Source organism: Dipteris shenzhenensis, chromosome 28 (genome assembly GCF_047967505.1).
Source record: "Dipteris shenzhenensis isolate YYH24624 ecotype China chromosome 28, Dip_SZ_1.0, whole genome shotgun sequence".
Classification (NCBI taxonomy): domain Eukaryota; kingdom Viridiplantae; phylum Streptophyta; class Polypodiopsida; order Gleicheniales; family Dipteridaceae; genus Dipteris; species Dipteris shenzhenensis.
The window spans coordinates 12,513,809-12,536,665 of NC_141623.1; the positions used below are offsets into that span (position 1 = coordinate 12,513,809).

General features: G+C 42.6%; 1 pseudogene across 1 annotated transcript; it reads left to right on the top strand.

Moving 5' to 3' along the window:
* Positions 1-971: 971 nt before the first annotated feature.
* On the top strand, positions 972-21,188 carry LOC147883181 (long chain acyl-CoA synthetase 8-like; annotated as a pseudogene). The gene is made up of 6 exons (XR_015543743.1): positions 972-1,157; positions 17,271-17,383; positions 19,013-19,130; positions 20,455-20,586; positions 20,706-20,840; positions 20,949-21,188. The product of XR_015543743.1 is annotated as a long chain acyl-CoA synthetase 8-like (transcript).
* Positions 21,189-22,857: the final 1,669 nt, after the last annotated feature.

The window sequence follows — 22,857 nt, forward strand, 5'->3', positions numbered from 1 at the left end:
GCATGGCTTAGATTGGCAACTTGGGGAATTCAAAGCGTCCCCTCTATGGCGATCTAGTCTACTCTGATCTAGATCTAAACCAACCGTCGATCGATGAAAGAGCAGCAAATAATTCTTTTTCCTTTGTTCTTTTTAAGTGCTGGGTCAGATGCGTCGATGTAGAGGCAAATGTGCGTGAAGGAAGTGGTTTTGTCGGCGAGGCTCAAATGTGAGTGTAACTTGTGCCGAAATGTGCGCGTGATGTAACGAGCGCGTAGAGCACGAAAAATCGAGCGACTTTCCTTTTTGGAGCACCCTCAAATTCTTCCTGGATCAAGAGATACGACTTGATCTAGGTGGAGGGGCAAAAGGAGTGCAAATGGTGCTCAATGATGATGTGTCACTGTGAGTCACATGCAGTGATGATGTGGCACTGTGCTTAGCAAGAGGTGTGCCAGTGAAGCTCTGTGCTGAGGTGGCAGTGCTGAGGTGTCATTGATGACGTGGCACTGATGACATGGCAATGATGACGTGGCACAGATGACGTGGCAGTCGGTGATGACGTGGCCTACTTACGTGGCACTGCTGACGTGGCACACGGGATTGGCTGATGACGTGGCAGATGATAAGACACGTGGCAGATAAGATGACGTGGCAGATAGGATTAGTTGACGTGGCGCACGGGCCACGTGTCACGCTGTGGGAAGCCAGAATCTAGAAAGATTCGGACGGAATCTTCTGGATTCCGTCGTCTTCTCCGTCGATGGAGGCGGCCCGTTAATGAACGCTTTGCAGAAGAGAGAGCTGCAACCCGTGTGGCGGCGCCTTTGAGGCTTGTTCGAGGCGGCAATGCGCTGGAGGGAGCCCGTTTGGAGAGGCCGTCGATCGGTGGCGAGTTGCTGGTCGATGGCGCTTCGTTGGAGCGTAAGCTTGTTGTAGCTAGGAAAGAGCCACTCAGTCCTTTTTCGATGGAGATAGCCCGTGAGCCCGCGATGAGCCCATTGATAGAGTCGTCGTCGTTGCCGATGCTGCCCGTGGAGCTTTGGCTTGTAGTTGATGCACGTTGGCCGTCGAGGAAGGTTGATGAAGCTTGGGCTTCGCTGTTGCAGGTCTATGGTGTCGTTGTTCGGGCTGCTGCTGCGGTCGTCGTCGGTGCACGGAGCTATTGGAGGTCGACCGTGTGCTGTGGTGAGCTTTGGGGGCGTAGGGAACCGCGAAGATGGCAGAGTCACTCGTTGTGTGGCCTCATTTGGGCTAAAGAAACAGGCATAGAGGGGCTATGGAGTATCCCATTGGCGACGAAGAGCTTTGGAGTAGGAAGCCTGTGGGCTCAGCCAAGTCACTGTCTGCCAGCCGTTTGGGCACGTTTTGTTGGAAGTCAGCACTCTCTACATGAGCTACATGCATTGCTGCTGGAGAAGGCCGTAGTTGAAGAGCCCGTTGAAGGAGGGTTGTTGGCCGAGAAGCTACAGATCTAACTTCTCTCCCTCACACTCCCTAGAATCAAGCTAGAGCATATCTTTCTCTCAATAAACTCAGAAACTATCTCATGGGCTCTCTCTCAAAACAAGGAATACTTTCTTTCTCAAGAAATGAAATCTTTCAAAGGAATGGACACTCAATGAACGGAAGTGGACGGAATTTCTTCCAAAATGAACAGAAATTTTCTCTCAACGGAAGTGAATGGAAGAATCTTACAATCACTCAAGAGAACTCTCAATCTCACAATCTCTCTCACACTCTCAAGAATCTCAATGTCTCAACAGAAGACAAGGGAGCTCTGATACCATGACAAAATATGAAGAGGGGAGAGGAGAAGAGTGGAGATGAGGAGAGAGGGCACAGCTAGAGAGCACACCACAAATGACTAACTGTACACTAGAATTAGTTGAAAAAATAGAATATATACAAACCCTTTTAGGGTTAGGGTTAGGGGATCTAACCCTTTCCTTTATAGCACTCTATAAGGTTAGTGCTATGCACATATGATCACGTGATGGTGCTATGCACACATGATCACATGATGTTGAGCGTGAACTCTCAACAAAAGGGGGAGGGGAGTGTCATGGTGGCTGCACATTCCCCCTACATTCCCCCCACGCCTCTCACCATTTGTTATGCTCTTCCTCCCCCTCCTTAATACCCCCCCCTTACCAATACCTCCTCACACAGCCTCGGTGTAGTTGTGTAAATTTTTTTTTTCTTTCGGCAGTGGTAGCTATGGCCATGTGGTTATGCTATGTGGAGGGGAAGGGGTATGGGTGTTGGGGTAAGTATGATCAAGGGCTTGCTCTATGGTGCATGTGTGCATCTAGGGGAGTCACATGTGTGTTTGTGTGTGTTGTAAAGGCACATCAAGTGCTATGATGTGTCTAGTGTGTGACCTAAGTGATGATGTAAGCCAAAGGCAATCCCACTGATGTAGGGATTGATTCCCACTGATGTAGGGGCTTATTGCCACTTATGTAGGGAAGGTATTACCTTCTCCCCTTTCTATAAGAAAGAGTCCTCTCTCTCACAATCATAATAGAGAACTATCATCTTTCTTTCATTGTGCTCTCACACCTCTTGCAAGATGCATCTATTCTATCGTACGGGATTCTACAAATGGTATCAGAGCTTTAGGTTCTAGATCTAGCCTAGTATAGCATTAGATGCTATCTCTAGCATAAAACTACTAGTTTCTCAGAACTTCATCTTCTCCATTTTCCTCCTTCTTCCCCAAATCTTTGAGAGCTCTATTCTCTGCCTACAGACGACCATTGCCCAAACCCTTTGAGTTCCAAACTCCTCACATATGGGCAAACTTCCAGCTGTAAGAATTAAGAGAAATTTTGACTGTATGCGTAATGCCAACACTCACACTCCTTGACGAACTTTCATGCAATGCCACCTCTATGCTTATCCTTTTGTCAATTTCTCTGAGCCCGAGTTGCATGACGCTGAAGGGAACCTGCTGTTGAAATTTGAGCTCGTTTGGACAAGGAATGGAGGTGCAACAAACAAAAAACCAGTCGGCTTTCTCAAGCATCTACAGGGCGACCTGGCACAACATTTCGCCCCTCCTTGCTGGTAGCCCTTCTCTGTATAAGGCCCTTCTTCCTACATAAAAATGCCCTTGAATAGAGCTATGAGTTGTGAGAATTGCACCCTCCAAGTTCTGGTCTTTGTTTTGGACAGTTTTGACAATGTTGTGAGTTTGATGCTACATTAGATGCTACTTTAGCATTTTTGATGTTTTAAGTGTTGAATAGCATCAGTACAACTATGCCTATAGATTTTGTTTAAGTTGCTATACTTGGATTTGCTTGGAATACTTTCATTTAGCCACCTGTATAAAGCATGCAAGTGAAAGCATCATTTCCATTATGTTTTGTAGTATGGAATTTGGTTGCAAGCCTTTGCTACTCTAAATGCTTGTATTTTTAAGCTCTTCAACTCTTTGTAGCCTTGTAAGAGAGTAGACACTGCCCATTTTGGGTTAGAACCTCTCATGGCTACCTTCTTGAATATGGATAAGTTCAATGGTAAAGGCTTTCACACATAGCAGATGAAGATTAAGTTTGCATTGATGAGGGAAAACCTCTGGGGGCTTGTCAAACCTGCTTCAACTTCTTCTTCAATAGCCTCTAATGCTGGAGAATCCTTAGCTCCGACACGCCTGGCAAGAGATCCTGCTAGAGAGGAGAAAGCCTATGGCATCATTGCTCTTGGCTTAGGAGATGACTATATTCATCACATCTCTGATTTAGAGTCTCCTTCTGAAGCTATTTTTGGTGCTCGCTCTCACATCTCAAAATTGTCACTTAAGGTTGCTTTCTTTGAATTAAAGATGGCTACTGGCACTCCTTTGGCTGCCCATGTCAATCATATGCAGAGTCTCATGACTCAACTTGCTTCTATCAACTCTCCAATCACTACAGATGATGCAATGGCAGTGTTGCTCAAAAGTATGCCTAAAGATTATGATCATGTTGTTACCACATTGAAAAATTCTTCCTAACCCTACTCTTGAAGGTCTTATTACTGCTCTTCAAGAAGAAGAAAGGCACAAGGAACTCCGGAGAGGAAATGACATAGCCTATGCCATAAAAAATCAAAAGGGCAAGTTTTCACCTTGCAAATATTGTGGGAAGACTAATCACCTCTCAAAAGATTGCTTCAAGATCAATCCATGCAAACATTGTGGCAAAAACAATCACCATGAAAAGTATTGTAAAGCCAAAAAGGAAGAAACTACAAAGTCAGAAACTGCCAATCTACTTTCATTTGATGAGCCTCCACACTTTGTCTTTTTTGTTTATCATCACTTGGCACTTTGTCTTTTTTGTTTATCATTACTTGGTCAAATTGAGGTTCTCTACCTGGAGTAGTACTCCAAAAAGAATATGTAAATCACCTCTGGTCATCATATGATGTAGGCCATGTGATATGTGTTTTGACTATCCAATTTCTGTGAGCCTCACACCCTTGGGAACCCTTGCTAGCATGAGATCCTACCCATAGATTTATCCTTGACCACCATGAGATGGCATGAGAAACTATGAGACTAGATGTATCCTTGACATTGCAAGAGGCAACCCCTTGAGGGGGGCTATGTTTGGGTAAGTATGATCAAGGGCTTGCTCTATGGTGCATGTGTGCATCTAGGGGAGTCACATGTGTGTTTGTGTGTGTTGTAAAGGCACATCAAGTACTATGATGTGTCTAGTGTGTGATCTAAGTGATGATGTAAGACAAAGGCAATCCCACTGATGTAGGGATTGATTCCCACTGATGTAGGGGCTGATTGCCACTTATGTAGGGAAGGTATTACCTTCTCCCCCTTTCTATAAGAGAGAGTCCTCTCTTTCACAATCATAATAGAGAACTATCCTCTTTCTTTCATTGTGCTCTCACACCTCTTGCAAGATGCATCTATTCTATCCTATGGGATTCTACAATGGGAAAGAAAGGATGGGAGAGGTAAAGAGGAAGGAAAAGGCAAGGAGACAAGGGAGAGGGGAGGGGAGGGAGAAGAGAGAGGGAGAGAGGAGGGGAAGGGAAAGAGAGAGGGAGAGGAAGGGAAAGGGGAAGGGGAAGGGAGGGGGAGGGGGAGGGGAAGGAGGAGATCCATGAAAAGGCTAAAAGAATTCAAATTTCTTTCTCTCCTTCCTCTTCCTCTGCCTCCCTAGAATTCAAACTTCCCACTCTTCCACCTCCCAACCTGGAGTACACAAATTCTAGTCAGAAGATGCACTTTATTCATTTCATAGATATATACAATTACACCATAGCTTTGATTTGTTGTTGGACCCATTTGCTCCCTTCTATAACTCTACGTTGCAACCAACATGTGAGTCCTCAACTCCCTAGTGGTGGAGGACAAAAGAAAAAGAAATCCTTTTATATAATGAGCCTAGAGGCTATGTAGAGATAGAAAAAGAAGAACGTTGACAAAAAAAAGAAAATATTTTCCAAAAATGAATAAGAGGTGCTAAAACCAACAATGAACGTGGTAAAAAATAAAATAAAGCTTTTGTTGGTTATGACTACAAGTGTGATAGAGTCTAGATATTCTAACTTAGGTGAACTTGTTTTGATGATAGAGATTCAAAGACACCAAAAACCTTTGTGAAGGTGGATACGATGATTGGTTTCTTAGGTTTTGGTGTTTGAGGACATGGGTCTTTATGATGTTGGGAAGGCCAACCTTTTCCACATTTCCACATGAAGGTCAAGTGCATGCTTACTCCAATAAGAAATATTTTGGTAAAGAACATCAATCATGAACTATGCAATTGTCAATACCGTGGAAATATTGTTCATAAGAAATGTTTCTTCTTCAAAACGAGGAGAAATGCTAAGAAGAATATTGTGGAAAGCTTGGCCATAAAGAGTATTTCTTCTTTCAAAAGCTAAGAAGAATAGTACTACAAGCAATATGATGAGTGACTTTGCTAGAGTATATGCCAAAACCAAACGTGACACACATCATGATGACTATGCCTTTTGAGTAGATATTATTCACAATAGTTTAGCTGGGGTTTAGTTTTTGCTATTTTATTGGATTTACCTTAAATTGTGGTAAGTCTTTCTAGGAGGTCTGATTGTCAGTTTTGGGCTAAGGTCTGATTGTCACAATAGTTTAGTTGGGGCTTAGTTTTTGCTATTTTATTGGATTTACCTTAAATTATGGTAAGTCTTTCTAGGAGGTTTGATTGTCAGTTTTGGGCTAAAGTGTCCTTGTAAGGAATTTGCGCTCTTTGTATTGTGAGCTTGAGTAGTGAAACTCTTTATCTTTGAGTGTTTGCCATTTGTTGAGAATCTAGCATTCAAAAGGTTATAATTTTATGTAAGCCCCTACCTTTGGTTGAGGGGGATGTTGGGATGGACAGCCTTTGTTAGAGTCTAATAACAAAGAGATAGTGGTTAGTGGATATGCACATGGCATGTTTACATGAAGATGGTTTTAATCTAGCTACTTTGGAGATCAACTCCTTATATTTTGGAGTTTCCATAGTTTTGGCACAGCTGGTGCATCCTTCTCTGATGCTTTGATTGTGGGATTCCACCAAGCCCTTTGATTGTGTATGGACTATATATTTAGTGAGCTATAGGTAGATGTGTGTGTGTACTTGATTAGTCTTTGATAATGTAGTTCTTCAACAATAGCAATAGGCTGATTAGATCTAGTGATGCACTTACCTTTAATTGCTTTTGGAATGAATCACTTTTTAGTTTTATTTGTTATGTTGACTCTCTCTTTCAACTTTCTATTTCAGAGTTAAGTTTGTTGCTTGCATAGTTGTTGAGTTCTCCCCAACATATTCTGTTATTTCTCTTTAAAGATATTCAACATTAAAAAACAATGTATTTTTAAAATATGAAAGCCAACTATTCAATGCAGCATGCAGCATGTCAGTTTAGAGATTGAACCCCATAAAAGTAATCGCACAAATTAATCTAGAGTCCTAGTCACACATAGGGGTGGCAAGGGGGGGATTACCAAATCACTTTACTTTTTAATGCTTCAAAAATACACAATTTAGGTGCAGAGATCTTGACATTTAACATCTCAAACATGCATTTCATTAAATTTCAATTAATTTTCCCTATTTGGACTTTACTAAAAAATCCTTTCCAAATGAAAATGTTACTGTCTGTCACAAATCAAAAGTTTATTTTATGGCACTATCCTTTCCACATAAAAAGTCTATTTACTCAATTATTTTGCACTAATAATGAAAAAACTAGAAAATATAATTCGTATCTTACTCTAGCATAACTTTTTATTTTTAAGAATATTCCTTTTAAAACTTAACTTTTTCTTAACTTATTAAAAATATAAATTAATAGAAATAGATTAAGTGCATGGAAAACATACATACATACATACATACATACATACATGCATCCATCCATACATACATACATACATACATACATACATACATACATACATAAATATATATATATATTTGTTTGTAAATATGGTTAAGGCTCATGCATGACATTAATTTACCATAAGAGTGCTCTAAAATCTCCAAGATATCATAATGGTGTCATTATCAAACCATTAAAATGTGGTAGATATTGCATCACAGGGGTGCTGCACATGCATGCTTGGCACAAACATGTCCGTGGTTCATCAATGGAAAGGACATTGCTACATATGGTGGCACAAGTGCACTGCGCTTTTGTGCATGGCATGAACATGACTACAGGCCTTATAGTTCATCCATGTTGATGTTGGATTCATGCTATGATTGTTAAGAGAGGGGGGGGAGGGGGAAAGACATGGAAAGGGAGGGGGGGGAGAGATAAACATGAAGGGGGAAGGGGAGCAGAGTTGGAAGGGTAGGGAAGGGAAGAGAAGGGGAAGGGGAAGGGAAGGAAGGGAAGGGAAGGGGAGGGGAAGAGAGAGCAAAAGGAAGGGGGAAGGGAAGAGAAGGGAAGGGAAAGGGAACAAAGGGGAGGGTGAGGAAGGCAGAAGGGTGGGGGAAGGGTGAGAAATGGGGAAGAGGAGAGGGGGATGAAAGGGAGGGGAGGGAAGGGAGAAAGGAAGGAGGGGAGGGGAGAGGGAGAGGAAAGGGGAAGATAGATGGAAGGGGGAGGGGGAGAGAGAGGGGAAGGGAGAGAGAGAGAGGAGGGGGGACACGGCCATGGCCATAGAAACCCCCCCCTCCTAGCCCCTTCCTTCTTTCCCCTATCTCTCCCTCTCCCATCCCCTCCTCTCGTGTCTCATGTAGCCATGGCCACACGAGAGGGGAGAGGAGGGAAGGGGCAATGGAGAGAGAGAGAGAGAGAGAGAGAGAGAGAGAGAGAGAGAGAGAGAGAGGGGGGGGGGGGGGGGGAGAAAGGGGGAGAGGGGAGGGGAGGGGAGCATTGCTGCCATCACACATTCACCCCTCCCCTCTCACCCTTCTTTATCCTCTTCCTCCCCCTCCCTAATACCTCCTCACACACCCTTGGTGCAGTTGTGTGATTTTTTCCTCTTTTTCTTTTTTTCTTTCAGCCATGGCATGGCCATGTGATTTTGGTATTTGGAGGGGAAGGGGGAGAGGAAAGAAAGGATGGAAGAGGTAAAGAGGAACACGAAGGGAAGGAGAAAAGAGAGAGTGGAGGGGAGGGAGTAGAGAGAGTGAGAGAGGAGGAGAAGGGAAAGAGAGAAGGAGAGGGAGAGGAAGGGGAAGGGGAATGGGGAGGGGAAGGAGCAAAGCCATTAAAAAGGCTAAAAGAATTCAAATTTCTTGCTCTCCTTCCTCGTCCCCTGCCTCCCTAGAATTCAAACTTCCCATTCTCCCTCCTCCCAACCTAGACTCCAAGAGTGAGTACATAGATTGTGGTCAAAATGTGCACTTTATTCATTTTGTAGCTATATACAATCACACCATAGCTTTGGTTTGTCATTGGAACCATTTGCTCCCTTGTCTAACTCTGCTGTTCAACCAATGTGTGACTCGTCAACTCCCTATGGATGCTTTCCAAGCATTATGCCTTCTATTCTTTGATACAATTTGAACTACTTTCACAAGTTGTGATTCGTTTGCCTTTTCAAACTTCAAAGTCTTAGTAAACATCTAAAAAACCAATCGTACATCTCATGCAATTCTGTGTTACTAGTGACACCACCACCATGCATTGAGTTCTTGAAGTAGGTTCTCTTGTATAGTGTGACTTCTTAATGCCTTGTGTATTCCAAATGGACAAAGAGCCATAATTTTGTACAAACCATGATCCATGTGCATAGAGAATATGTTGCAAATATGACGAACATCATTTCAACAACAAACAATTTTAACAAAGCAAGTAGGGATTTTTTAATCAAAGGTATAGAAATATAGTATTATAATACCATGGCAAACATTTTCATATTTTATTTTTTAAAGTTTCAAAGCATTGGCAACTTCTATCTTTTTTTAGAATTTTCCTTTCAATTTTTTTGGAAAATATTACAGAGAACTTAAAAAACCTTTTAGTTTTCACAAATATACTAAAACTTATAATACCAAAAAGATACCTTTTTCTCCCATTTCAAAATCCAAAAATACATGAAATAGCTAACATTTAAGATGCAATAAAGTATGCAAAGCATAAAATTGTTCAAGGATACCAAATATCCTTCAAATACATTGAAAAGAAAGTTCTCAAAGTCTAGCTTAAAAAAGCTAATTATAGCCTTTTCTTTTACAACTTCACTTCTAGAGTCCCAATGCTCTATCATATGAAAAGCTACTAACATCATAATAGGAGTACAGTCTCAAGCTAAGAACTAGTTATCATCTAGCTTATTGCAAAGCTTATTCTTCAAGTAACCTAGAGTACTAAAACACCTTTCATCCTCAATTGAGCCAAGAATAAAGGTTTGACATAAATTTGCAAGCTTGAAGTACTCATAAATGTTATGTCGTAGGAATGTACTATGAGAGAGCTCACTCCAAAGCCGAACCATGGAACCTTGCATTCGGACATTTTACATTGAAGTACTTTGTTGGTGCATGACATCTCCAAAACAAGAATATTGTGAATAAAGCTTTTCAAAACTCCAACAAACCATTGTACTTTGTATTGTCCATGTCAATGTACCATCCAAAGTGTTTTTTAAGAGCCTCCAAATGATTCTTTAGAGCTGCTTTAATACTTTCATAACATCCATTGACACAAAAATGTGGAAATATGATCTAGAATGCTTCTATTAGGTCATTTTGTGCAAACCTTATTCTGATCTCATCTACCTTTGCACTTGCAACTTCACTAAGATCATTTTTTATTGTTTGTACTTTCTTAAAAAATTCTTCTTTCTTTATGGATTACATTCTTTTGTGTGGTTTGTTATATCTCGTCAACCTGAAAACTTAATTGTTTGCACGAAGGCAAACATATCCTTCTTCATCAAATGTTAAAAGAGAGGAATTGTAGTGTGGTCTCAGCGGGGTGACTCACGTGTTGTGGGGTAGCTGAAGATATACTGACGGAGCTTCCACTCCCGGCTACTCCTTGTGGGAGCAATGCATAGCATGACTTATTTGCAAGTGTCACTCAAGCGGCCTTTGGATTGTCGCAATGTGGTTTCATGCAAGAAAGAGGGAAGGGGAAGACTCGGAGGGGAGAGGGAGAAGGAGGGACAAGAGAGGAGAAGGGAGTGAAGGGGGATAGAGTGACAACCATAAGGGCACTACAATGGAAACAAGAGAACACCCAAAAAACTCTCTTGGAAGAGAAGAGGGAGCTTGTAGTCAAACTTGTGCAAACAACAATGAAGACCAAAGTCAAACTTTTGGCCTTTTATACAAGTCACCTTTTGAAGGGAGGGCCAACCCTTTTCCTTTTCAACACTCTCCCTCACTTTACAACCATGGGCACCAAGGCATTTTGCTCTTCTTACCGACTCTCCCTACTAGCAAAAATAGCGCTTGTGTTAACCATATTAAAGTGCTTGGGACAAACCTAGTATTAGGAGGTGATCCTAACCGGTTCCCAAATAGTGCTTGTGTCAGCCTCGCCACTCCTAGGCTTGGGTGATGATTTGGGGCTCAAACTCCCTAAGCTTGAGCTATACTCCTTCCATGTGCACATTGCTTGTAATCATTGGCCTTGGTGTATTTGGGTATCAAACTCCCTTGAGCTTGTCTTGTTGAATTAGATCATTCGGCTTGGTCACCTTTTCTCATTGATTACCCTGCATTTGGTGGTTGTACTCTGTGGATGTTAACATGCCCCCTTTCTTGTTGCTAATCCATCCTCGGGTGAGCCGCGCTAAAGGAGGGTGGTGGAGAGGGGATGGCATAGCACTCGAGCTGCCTAGACATGAGGCGAGTGAGGTACAAGCGGTACTTTGAAAAATGTGTGTGGCATGCATATCCTCGTAAGTTTGGAGGTGATGCCTATGGAGGTTGTGGACTCGGAGGTCCTGGAAGTGACATGGACCAACGTCAGGGTTGAAGAAAATCTAGTTGGTCAAATTGTGAATGCGCTCCTCGATGGGGTGGCTGGGAAGATTGCAGAGGACTAAGAGGATGAGGCGATTGAAGTGGACGGTGACGACGATGGCTGGGGATGGAGCCATAGGTATTGTTGAATGACTGGAGGCAAAAGAAAAAACCTTCCTGCGTAATTTCTTTTGGGAAGTTGTACTTAGGAAAATTGTACAACACATTGGGGTCCTGTTGCTAGAGATGTTGAAAGGCGGCCCAAGTCCAACGTCGTTCCATGGGCATGTAGAGTGGGTGGACTCAACGATCAATGGGCGCGCTATAGTATTACTGCCAAAATTTCTCCATCTTCAAAAAGGGGAGCCGCCACTTGGGCCATAGATCGGCATCTACATCGGTCATGGGGACGGGGGCATCAGGGGCAAGGTTGTATCCTCCTCTTCTGTGCTTGGGATGCATTTGCTGCCAGTCATCAAATGACTGTGTGAGAGGGAGCACCTTCAGAATTTCGTAAAGATGGAGGTTGGAGCCCTCGATCTTGCGCTTCCAATGGTGCATGAGTGCTTATCCAGTAACTCTTGGAAGGATTGCAAGTTCTGTGGGGGTTAAAGGTCACTGTGCCTTTACCCCGGTTATGTACAATACTCAAACACATATATAAATGAATGAAAAATAAGATTAGGGTGGTTCTGCACCCACCAAAACTTGTGTGGCTCTCTGTCTCTCTCTCTTCTTCTTCCATTCATTGCTTCCGTTGAGAGCACTCTCAACTGGTATCAGAGCCACGGGTGATCTAGCTGAGCGTGCGTGAATGCTTGAAGCTCAGCAGCTCTGTGGGAGGAAGGAGAAGCTTTGTGGGAAGCTTTGTGGGTGACTTTACTTGCATCCGAGTGTGCAGAGACCTTGGAGGAACCTTTGGAAAAGTCACTTTGGCTTTACGAAGTGGTTTTGAGAGCCTGTTAAGTGGTTTGAAAGAAAAAGTCGTTTTTTGAGCTTTTCCCTATTCCGTTCGATGACAGAGACTCCGTATTGACTTGTAGAGGCAACTATTGCTTGCTTTTGGTGTCCACATTACTTCAGAAGCTTGGAAACACCTTCATTCTTGAATCTGGGATCATTTCATTGGATTTCTGACTCACTGTGTCAGTTCCTGCGTTTTTTGCCCGGGTGTTGGAACTCAAGTTTGGAGCAACCATTTGCAGATCTGTCAGTTCCAGTGGACTCAGGAGGTCCTAAAACATCTATGTTGCTCATCATTCGCACTCCGGTGGAGTTTACAAACAGCTTTGTTTCCAAAAACGTTTTTCAGTCCGTGTGTTGGACCCGGTGATTGAGACCACGGTTTCCAAAACCGTCTGTCCCATTGCGTTCCAGACGCCCAAAAACCCCTACCTATCAGTTCTTGCGTGATTCGGTGGAGGATTTTCAGAGTTATAGATCTCTGTGTATTCGATTTCGTCTCTCTGTTATGCATTTTTCATTCTAAGGTTTTGAAACGTTAGATTTATGCCACATGGAAGTGGATAAGTGTTGACTCCCATTTCTCACTCATCGGTTGGGATTTTGGAGTTCTGGCAGAAGAGAGATATTTGCAGATTTTCTTGCTGAGTCTGATTATGCAATGGCGCCCATGTTTTGAGGCATCTCAGGTTCTATTTTCAGTAGCGCTCATTACCGTGGGACTATGATTTCTTGAGCATACCTTATGCAGATCACTCTGGTTGCAGTTTGAGCAGTCTGCGCTCATTCGTGGTATGCATTGGGTTGTAGTGGATGATTTATAGGCCATTTGGATGCATTGCGGTCCTTGTTGGATGCGCTGATAGGCACAAATTGCCTTGTGGGATGCTATTTTTTATGGACGCTTTGCACATGGATGCTATTTTATGCTGAGGGACAGCTTTGACACATTGCAGGTGATGCACTGATAGTGCTATGCTCTCTTGGATGAGATATTATTGATGCATATGCCAGTGGACGGTGTTTATGCTTGAGTCATTTGGCACTTATTGGCATTTTCTTTTGAGCCAGATTTGCTCATATGGATGCATAGTATATGCACATGAATCAGATGCATCTTTTGATGCTTTGAGCTTTGAGTTTTGGTGATATTTCACTCTATTGTGGCATACACATTTGGGTGCACCTAGTATTTGGTGTGATTCTCTCTTGCAGGCACTAGCATTTGGGATTTTGTTTCATTTGCATCATGGCATCCTCTTCCATGTCTGAAAAGGAGTTTTTCAGCATTAAAAAGTTTGATGGGACAAACTTTTCTTTGTGGAAAGAACAAATAAGGGATGTGCTTATTCAAAAGAAGCAGATTAAACCCTTGGCAGGGATTGAAGCTAAGCCTGCAAATATGTTTGAGGATGATTGGAATGAGTTGGATGCATTAGCAAAGTCTACTATTAGACTTCATCTTGCAGAGTCAGTTTATTTCACAGTAGTAAATGAGCAGACTACGGAAGATTTGTGGAAGAAACTGTGTGCCACTTATGAGAAGGAAACTGCATCTAATAAAGTTTACCTCATGAAGAGGTTGTTTGAGTTGCAGATGAAGGAAGGGGTCTCGATTGCTTCTCACTTGAATGAATTCAATATTATTTTCAGCCAGCTTCAGGCTCAGAAGATGAATTTTGATGCGGAGACTAAGGCAATATTTCTCTTATGTTCATTGCCATCCTCATGGGATACCTTCCGTACAGCTGTCAGTAACTCTGCACCTGGTGGAGTACTGAAATTTGATGATGTTGTGGGTTGCTTATTGGCCGAGGAGATTAGACGGAAGTCTATGGATGGCAACAAGCAGGATGCAGCCTTAAATGTGCAAAGGGGCAGATCACAGTTCAGGGGGAAGTCCCAAGAAAGAGGGAAGTCTCGTAGCAAATCCAAGGCACGGAACATTGAGTGTTACCATTGTGGTAAGAAGGGCCATATGAAAAAGGATTGCTACAAGCTGAAAAGAGAGCAAAAGTATAAGAAAAAGAATGCAAATTGGGGTGCAAATCAAAAGGAAGAGAGTCCAAGGGAGGACAAAGGAAAAGTGAAGATCGAGGAGATCAATGCAGTCACACATGATAGTGACAATGATGTTCTCTTCATGTCTAGTTTATCTACAAAGTTGCTTGCCACTTTAGATGATGCATATTCTCAGGATTGGATTTTGGATTCTGGTGCTTCATTCCATGTTACTCCCCATAGGGAATGGTTCTCCACTTATGACAGTGGAAAGACAGGTTGTGTGCATCTTGGAAATGACTATGCATGTGACATAGTGGGAGCAGGTGACATAAAGTTTTCTTTTGCAAATGGGTCTACATTTGTTTTGAAACATGTGAGACATGTGCCTAAGCTGACCAAGAGTCTTATTTCAGTGGGTCAGCTAGATGATGCTGGTTTTCACACCACTTTTGGCTTTCAGAGTTGGAAAATTCAGAAGGGCTCTATGCTTTTGGCCAGGGGTACCAAGTGTGGGACTTTGTATCCCTTACATGTATCAGCGGTATTTGATCATTTTGTTGCAATAACCGAGCAGCCAAGCACTTCTTTGTGGCATTGCAGGTTGGGGCACATGAGCCAGAATGGAATGAAACTCTTATGCCGTTTGGGTTATGTACCACATTTGAGTTTGTCTGATTTTGAATGTTGTGAGCATTGTCTCTATGGGAAGCAGACTAAATCAGCCCATAAAAGAAGGGGAAAAAAAGAGTTTGAAATGCTTGATTTGGTGCATTCAGACGTATGTGGTCCCATGCCTACACGGTCATTAGGCGGGGCTGAATACTATGTGACATTCATTGATGATGCAACTAGGAAAGTGTGGGCTTATGCTATAGCTCGGAAGAGTGATGTGTTCCAGGTATTTCAGAAATGGCTGGCCTTGGTTGAGAATCAGTCAGGTAGAACGCTTAAATGCCTACGGACTGACAGTGGTGGAGAGTATCTCTCTCATGACTTTCAGCATTTCTGTGATACACGTGGGATTAAGAGGGAGCTCACATCCCCTCGTACTCCAGAGCAAAATCCAGTTGCAGAAAAGATGAACCGTACCATTCAAGAAAGGTTGCAATGCATGCTTTCCAATGCAAGTCTTTCTGGTGGTTTTTGGGCTGAGGCAATGAAGACTGCAGTGCATGTAATCAATAGATCACCTAGTAATAAGAGTTTGGATGGTGGTATTCCTGAAGAGGCATGGAGTGGCAAGAAGCCCTCTTACTCTCATTTGCATATATTTGGGTGTGAGGCATATGCACATGTGCCAAAAGAGCTTCGAAAGAAGCTAGATCCTAAGTCTAGGAAATGCATCTTTCTGGGTTATGGTGAAAGTGGAGAGATGGGCTATCGTCTCTGGGATCCAGAAGCAAAGAAGATCATACGCAGCCATGATGTGGTCTTCAATGAGAAGAAGATGCATAAGGCACCCATGAGGGATGTGGAAACTCGGGGGGGTCACTCATCATATGTAACCCTATCATGTGAGTTCAACAGATGGGTTTTTATTAATTCAATTACTTACAGATTTATATATACATAAGGAAGTAATTTAATACCCAAAGGTTAATATACAGAAGGGCGTTTTATATTAAAATTTGTCCAGAAGCTTGCAACATGTGACATGGATATTTGCATAGAGTGGCTTATGTCATGGGACATTTTGAAATGCTAATAATGGCATTTTCCTTTTGAAATGAGTAAGCGCTCCTCTTGCATTTTCTTGAATTCTAGAGAATTCTAAAACCCTTTTCTCTCTTTATTGCTCTTTTTGGCCTTTGCATTAGGATATCTCTACACCAATGACAATGTGACTCTTGTGTTCAGAATCTATTTGCCATCATCGGTCATGAAGTTTCATTCCTTTGGCTAGGCCCTAGCACCCATTTGCTCTACAAGAGACCTTTGTCTCACCCTGCCTCGTCCCTGACCTGGCGTAGAGCAATGAGAGGGAACTTGATCTGGTCTCTCGTCTGGTCTTGGCTAAAGAGGTAGCCACTGCTCCAAGGCTCAATGTTGCCTCAGTTGGAGCCTTGGTGCCTCCTCGATGGGCATCACAGCTCTATCTACTTACTCAAATCATTAGTCATGCCTTCTAATAGAACACCATTGTAACACATAAAATTAAGCATACTAACCAAAACATTCTAAATGACATGCCAAAATCCCTTATAAAATTCAACAATGAGGCCATCTTGTTTTAGAACGTTCTCACAAGTCCGCTCCCATTCACTATCAACCATAGGAGAAGAATTGTCGAGGATGCAATCGCAAAATCAATCCAACCATGATGTCTAGGTTGTGCAATATTGTGAGAATATTCTTGAAATATGGAATAAAATGATATATGGTTGCAAGCTCTCTGCAAGCTGTGAAGGTGATAGCTCATGCAATCTTATCTTAATCTTGCTAAATCTTGCTGCCAAAATTTAATGGCCCTTTAATGGGCCGCCGCTTTTGAAATCCCCTCCTAATCCTCTTCCATCTTCCTCGCCATCTCCTTCTCCCCCATCCTCCACAATCCCCTCTTGCTAAATCGACACCCTCTCCACTTCTTCCTCTTCGAACCTTGATGTGGATCTATCAAAGGCTTCCCCTTCCCTAGATTCCTTGAGCATGCAATGCTTTACCTTCCTCGATTAAGTCTTCCCTGGATTCCTTTTGATCTCTTGCAGGTTGTAGATTACTGCCCAACTCTCCAGGACTGCTATTGGACCTGTCGTAATCTTGGTTGCTTTGGGCTGCAGCACTATGATCATTGCATGCATGAGACATTGGTCTGGTGCAGTCGTTGCCATTGGTCGTCGAAGGTCTCCATCTCCAGGATCGCATTCAGGTTCTTGTTGATTTTGCAATTGGCCCTATGGCTCACCGGGATGGAAGAGAGTGCTAATCGTAAGGCAAAGAAAGAAAGAATTCTTTTTCTTTACCAATTCTGGGATTGTCGCACATTTTGATGTCTGGCTTTGTTTCGTCAAATTCTGCTCCTGTTTGGGGTCGGAGTCTACCCTCATCTTGATCTTCCAATTTCTGTGAGAAAGACCTTAGTGCATTAGCAATTCTGTTATAGCTCCTTGCTGCTTGCTTGATGAGGCCTTTGCTTTAAGTTGGATGACATTGAGCAGTTGTGGCGATGGTCTCAGCGACCACTATGAATGCGGTGAACAACGCCACCTCAACACTATGTGTCAAATACTGGGAACCGAACGAGGAGATCAGGGACAAGTGCAGGGAGCTTCTAGCTCTACAATGGCTGGAATCAGTGTGGAGAGTGGGAACCACGCCCATGTGGGAAGGAGCAACCATGTGGGCGATTCAAGGAGGGTGCACTGGACAGGCCTGCAACACGGGGCCTCCAAGCGGGGTGACACAGTTCGAGATCACAGTCGCAGGCTCTGGCATGTGCCCTTCTTTTTGTCTTTGCCCTTCGGTGAGGGGATGGAGATCTATGTCTACTGCAGCATCGTTGGCTGCTTCACTATTTTCCTAGTCCTTTTTCTTTTTGCCAGGTCTTGCTGGGTCTTTCCTGTAGGAGAATCTGCATTTGTAGGCTACAAGTCACCTTTGTTTTGCAGGTCTATGTTTGCTGCATATTGACTTTGCCCTTTGATTTTGGGCTGGCAAAGCCACGTAGCCTACTGCAAAGGTCTGCTTCAAAGGTGACTAAAGGTAGAGGCCTTTGCTGATTTCACTTGAGCAAGTGTGCATTGATCAAGAGAGATTTGCAGTGAGTGCAAAGGATTCAAGGTTGACGGAAACTTTAGGGAAGCTACACAAGTATCCATGGCACCTCATTCGGTGTGTCAAAAGGTTGACATCAGTCAGCTTGCCAGGCTATTCAAAAGCAAGCTTCCACACAGCTTCAATGGGCTGGTTACTGCCCTAATGGCTAGAGTAAAGTTGAAACCTCTCACCTTTAAGGAGGTTTGTCCTCTGTTGCTCCAGGAGGAAGCTAGGTTGAAGTTGCAGGGTAAGATGGCAACAACAAAGCATTTACTGCTTTTGCAAATGCAAACCCAGTAAGGCTTAAGTATTTTTTTAGGGGATGGCAAGTCTTCAAACAATGAGAGTAAGAGGAGGAAATTTGTACTATTGTGATCATCCTCAACATCTTGTGTGAGATTGTAGGAAGAAAGAAGGCGGATCAGAAAAAGAAGACAAAGCCCAAGAAGAAAGAGTCAGTGTCAGGCCAAGTCTTTAAATCTCTTTAACAGATCTTTTGGAGGCCATGGGGACAGACAAGAAATATAATCTAGCAAATAAATTAGATATTTTGGGGTTGACAAGTGGAATAATTTATGATAAATATTTTAATCTCAGTAACCATCTTCGCATGCCAGGTCAATTGTGCATGGATCCTTCTTTACAAGTGTCACAATGCTTGTCAAAATCTGTAATAAAAAGCAAAGCTTCACAAGAAATGCTTACACTCCATTTAATAGTATGACCTTTTTATTCTAGACTGTCATTTTGAGGTTACCATTGCGAGGCATGTTATTACAGTTGCCTGTTGCGCCATTATGCTAGTTTTTTGGAAGCTGTGTAAATAGAATTCTAGCATGTTTTCAAAATCCTAGTAAAAGTATCCTTTTATCTTCATGGAAGTTTTACTCTTTTTTTTGCAGGGCACCCATTGGACAGGGTTATGGTCTCACTGAAACTTGTGCTGGAGCAACCTTTTCAGAATGGGATGATATTTTTGTTGGTTGGGTTGGCCCACCAGTCCCGCATTGCTACATTAAGGTATGGTAATGGGAAATTAACGAGTGTTCCCATTTGGGACATATTAATTACATGGAACATTTTTGGTCTTGGGGTTCATTGGGGATGGGATACATGTTGATGTCCAAGGACATTACAAATACTGATAGAGCTTCTGGTAATGTTGAAAAGATTATGTTGGATGTTTAAAATGCTAGAGTTATTCAGAATATCTTTGTCTAACATTTAATAGTTACTTGTCCAGCTCATTAGACCCATAAATCCATCATGGAACATCTAGAATTGTTAGTAAGCCCCTCATTTGTACATCCTGTATTTGAAACCTTGTATGGTTAGTGTTTGTAAATATATCCCAATTTTATCATCTATACGGCAACTAAGTTGTGGATTTGATAAGAATTTGCAGATCAATATTTTAAGAAAAAGTCTTCCACAGAGGAGGGGTCTTTGTTTTGCTGTGTTCCTCTCCAGCTTCGCTCTTAACTGAATATAGCCATCCTCTCAAAGGGTGCTGAAAAAATCCTGCTCAAATTGACCAACCTCTCCCCGTCTCTCCTTCTGTTGTGCATTCCTTGTCGTACTCACTCATGATGGTATCATTAAAATAGGGTTCCACATGGCAGGCTGCAACTTTTCTGTATAGGGTCAGTGCCCCACCTGTGAGCCTGCAAATGAGGAGAGATCAGGGACTTGACACCTGCATAGCATTGTGGGTAGATGGACATGCAGCACAAGAACCTTTGTTTTTTAATTCCCTGTTTTGTTTGGGATGGGGGATTGCAGGGAAAAAGCCATGGAAGGGGAGGGTGGCAAAGCCTCCATAATGTTTCAAGGCCTGGACAAGAAGGGGGAGGGGAAGTAATATGAGAGATTAGGGGGGATGGGGGGTGGGAGGAGGAAGTGTGGAAGGGGGGGTGGCGAAGCCCCTGCAAAGTTTACAAGGCCTTGACGGGAAGGGAGAGGGGAAGCAATATGAGAGAAGGGGTAAAAATATGCCCACCCCACTTTGCATCCCTTTCATGCCTGCTCTCTCATCTCTACTCTTCACAGGGATGCACCCTCAAATTAGTTTATGCCTGAGTAAACAAGGAATTTGTCTTTTCCTTTTGTAGAGTTGAGAGTCATTCTGATATTTGCACCTTTTTTGCTTCCAACAGTTGGTTGACTGGGAGGAGGGAGGCTACAAAATAAGTCTTACCCATCCCACTTTGCATCCGTTTCATGCCTGCTCTCTCACCTCTACTCTTTGCAGGGATGTACCCTCGAATCAGTTTATTCATGGGTAAACATAGAATTTTGTAGAGTTGCGAGACATTCTGATATTTGCACTTTTTTGCTTCAACAGTTGGTTGACTGGGAGGAGGGAGGCTACAAAATAACAGATAGCCCAATGCCAAGGGGTGAAATAGTAATTGGTGGGCCTTCTGTGACTCTTGGCTATTTCAAGAATCAGGCTAAAACAGATGAAGTTTATAAGGTAAGTTCTCCATTTTACTGTATCCTTCACTGACTGGATTGAAATCGTGTTCTTCACTGACTAGATTGAAATTGTACATTTATTTCTCTCACAAGTGGTCAGGTGCTTGCATTGTGAAGGTGGATGAGAATGGTTTACGGTGGTTCTATATAGGAGATATTGGATAGTTTCATCCAGATGGCTGCCTGGAGATAATTGATCAGAGAAAAGATATTGTAAAGCTTCAACATGGGGAATATGTATCTCTTGGAAAGGCAAGGCAATCTTTTTATAAAAAATTCATGTCCAGCTTTTTTTAGAAAGCTCACATTTTCCACTCATTTTGTCAGCTGATGTCAGTGTTCTCTTTTGACAAATTGCAGGTTGAGGCAATCCTCGTAGCAAGCCCTTATGTAGACAACATCATGTTGCATGCCGATCCATTCCACAGCAATTGTGTAGCTATTGTAGTTGCATCACAGATTGCTGTTGAGAACTGGGCTCGGAAGGAAGGTATTGAATACAAGGATTTTTCAGATCTTTGCTCGAAGAAGGAAGCGGTAAAGGAGGTCATCAACTCCTTGCACAAGGTGGGTCTTCATTTGTTGGTGGAATCTATTTAGTGAATGGAAATGAAGAATAGCATGCCATCACCATTCCTTTGAAAATTCACATGTGCTTTAATGTTGTGCACCAAATCGGGAAATCGGCCAAACTGGAAAAGTTTGAAATCCCATCCAAAATCAAGATCTCACCAGATCCATGGACACCAGAGTCTGGTCTGGTAACGGTTGCCCTGAAATTGAAAAGAGAAAATGCAAGGAAGGCCTTTGCAGATGACCTGAGGGAACTGTATGCATAACAAGGTCAAGGATTTATATGTATTGATGTTATTTGTGAATATTGGGACACTAATTTAATCAGATCACAGTGGGTTATTCCATTTGGGAGGAAATTATTTTCTAAATAGGGAGAGTATTCAGATCTTGAGTGATCTACTAGCATCTCATCAGAAACTATATTTGTAACTGTTTACTGCAAATAGTAAAGACTCATTGCATGGTTTTCTTGCCCAACCTGTACAACAGACTGTTTAGAATGTTCCATATTTTTTTTCCAATGGAACAAAGGTGACATTGATATATACTTAATTTTTCTTTGCTATGTACTTGAGAATCTTGCTTGTGCTTGGCATGAATTTTTAAATGAAGTATTTGAGAATATGAATGCAATTTTATCAAGAACCTCAGTATTGGAAATGGTTTACAAAAAGTCTTCCTTCTAACACGAAGGGCAGGATGAGACTCCTATTTGCTTGTTCAGGAAGTTACTAGATGTATTAGCACATGTAACCTCTTTCTGGGCTCTTCTATTTTTTCTTTTCTTCTTTGAATATTTTACCCATTTGCAGGTAGCAATCCATGGGACCAACTCACAGCAGTGGATGCAACAGGAAATGAAAAAATCCTGCTGAAGTCTACTGTATTTTTCATAGTACAAGAGATAGGGATAATCTTAGGTTTATATTATCTAGAAGAATATGTGCACTCAGGCTCCATGCACTGGTTGAGATGGGTGAGAGAACTAGCATCCAAGTTGGTTCCTGGAGAGCATTAAGAGGGAGGGACAGCATTACTCAGGACCTTCAAGGTGTTCAGAACCTTGTTGTGCAGATTGATACAGCCAACCCTCTGGATTGTTTAGATTCAATCTCACAGGTAGGGACAAGGAGATGCATCCATTGGCTGGGAGTCTTCTCTGGTAGAGGAGTTTCGCTACCAGGTTATTTGCTTTCTTTGGGATCAAGGAGGTGAAATGGTTCTTTATGCAGTGGAAGAGGATTGGAGATTAGTCAGACTACCACTGTAGGAACCATCCAAGATGCTGTCCTCCACACTCATAATTATTGCGTGAAGTAAGGGGCACTAGTTTATCAACCCCATCCTTCTCTAGTCATGGGCAATCCTAGAAGATGTGGCAGGTATTGCTTTCTTGCTTGGCAGGATCAAGAGAGGCAATTGGTTTATTACTGGAAACATGTTGTCTGGCGTACACAGTTCAGTCCATAGATGTTGTGAGGGAATGCTTCATAGAAGAACTCACAAGGTCACTCTTCTGGTTGCAGGACCTCTTGTCCCTTTCTGGCACCATCCTTCCTGTGTCTATTGGCCATGGGAGATCGCTTTTAGTCTGGCAGCCTAGCAGATTTATGATTCAAATAATAGATTCCTGAGCCTTTATAGCATGCTATCTGCTCTTCATTTGTCTCAGGTGATACGAGATTGGAAGGAA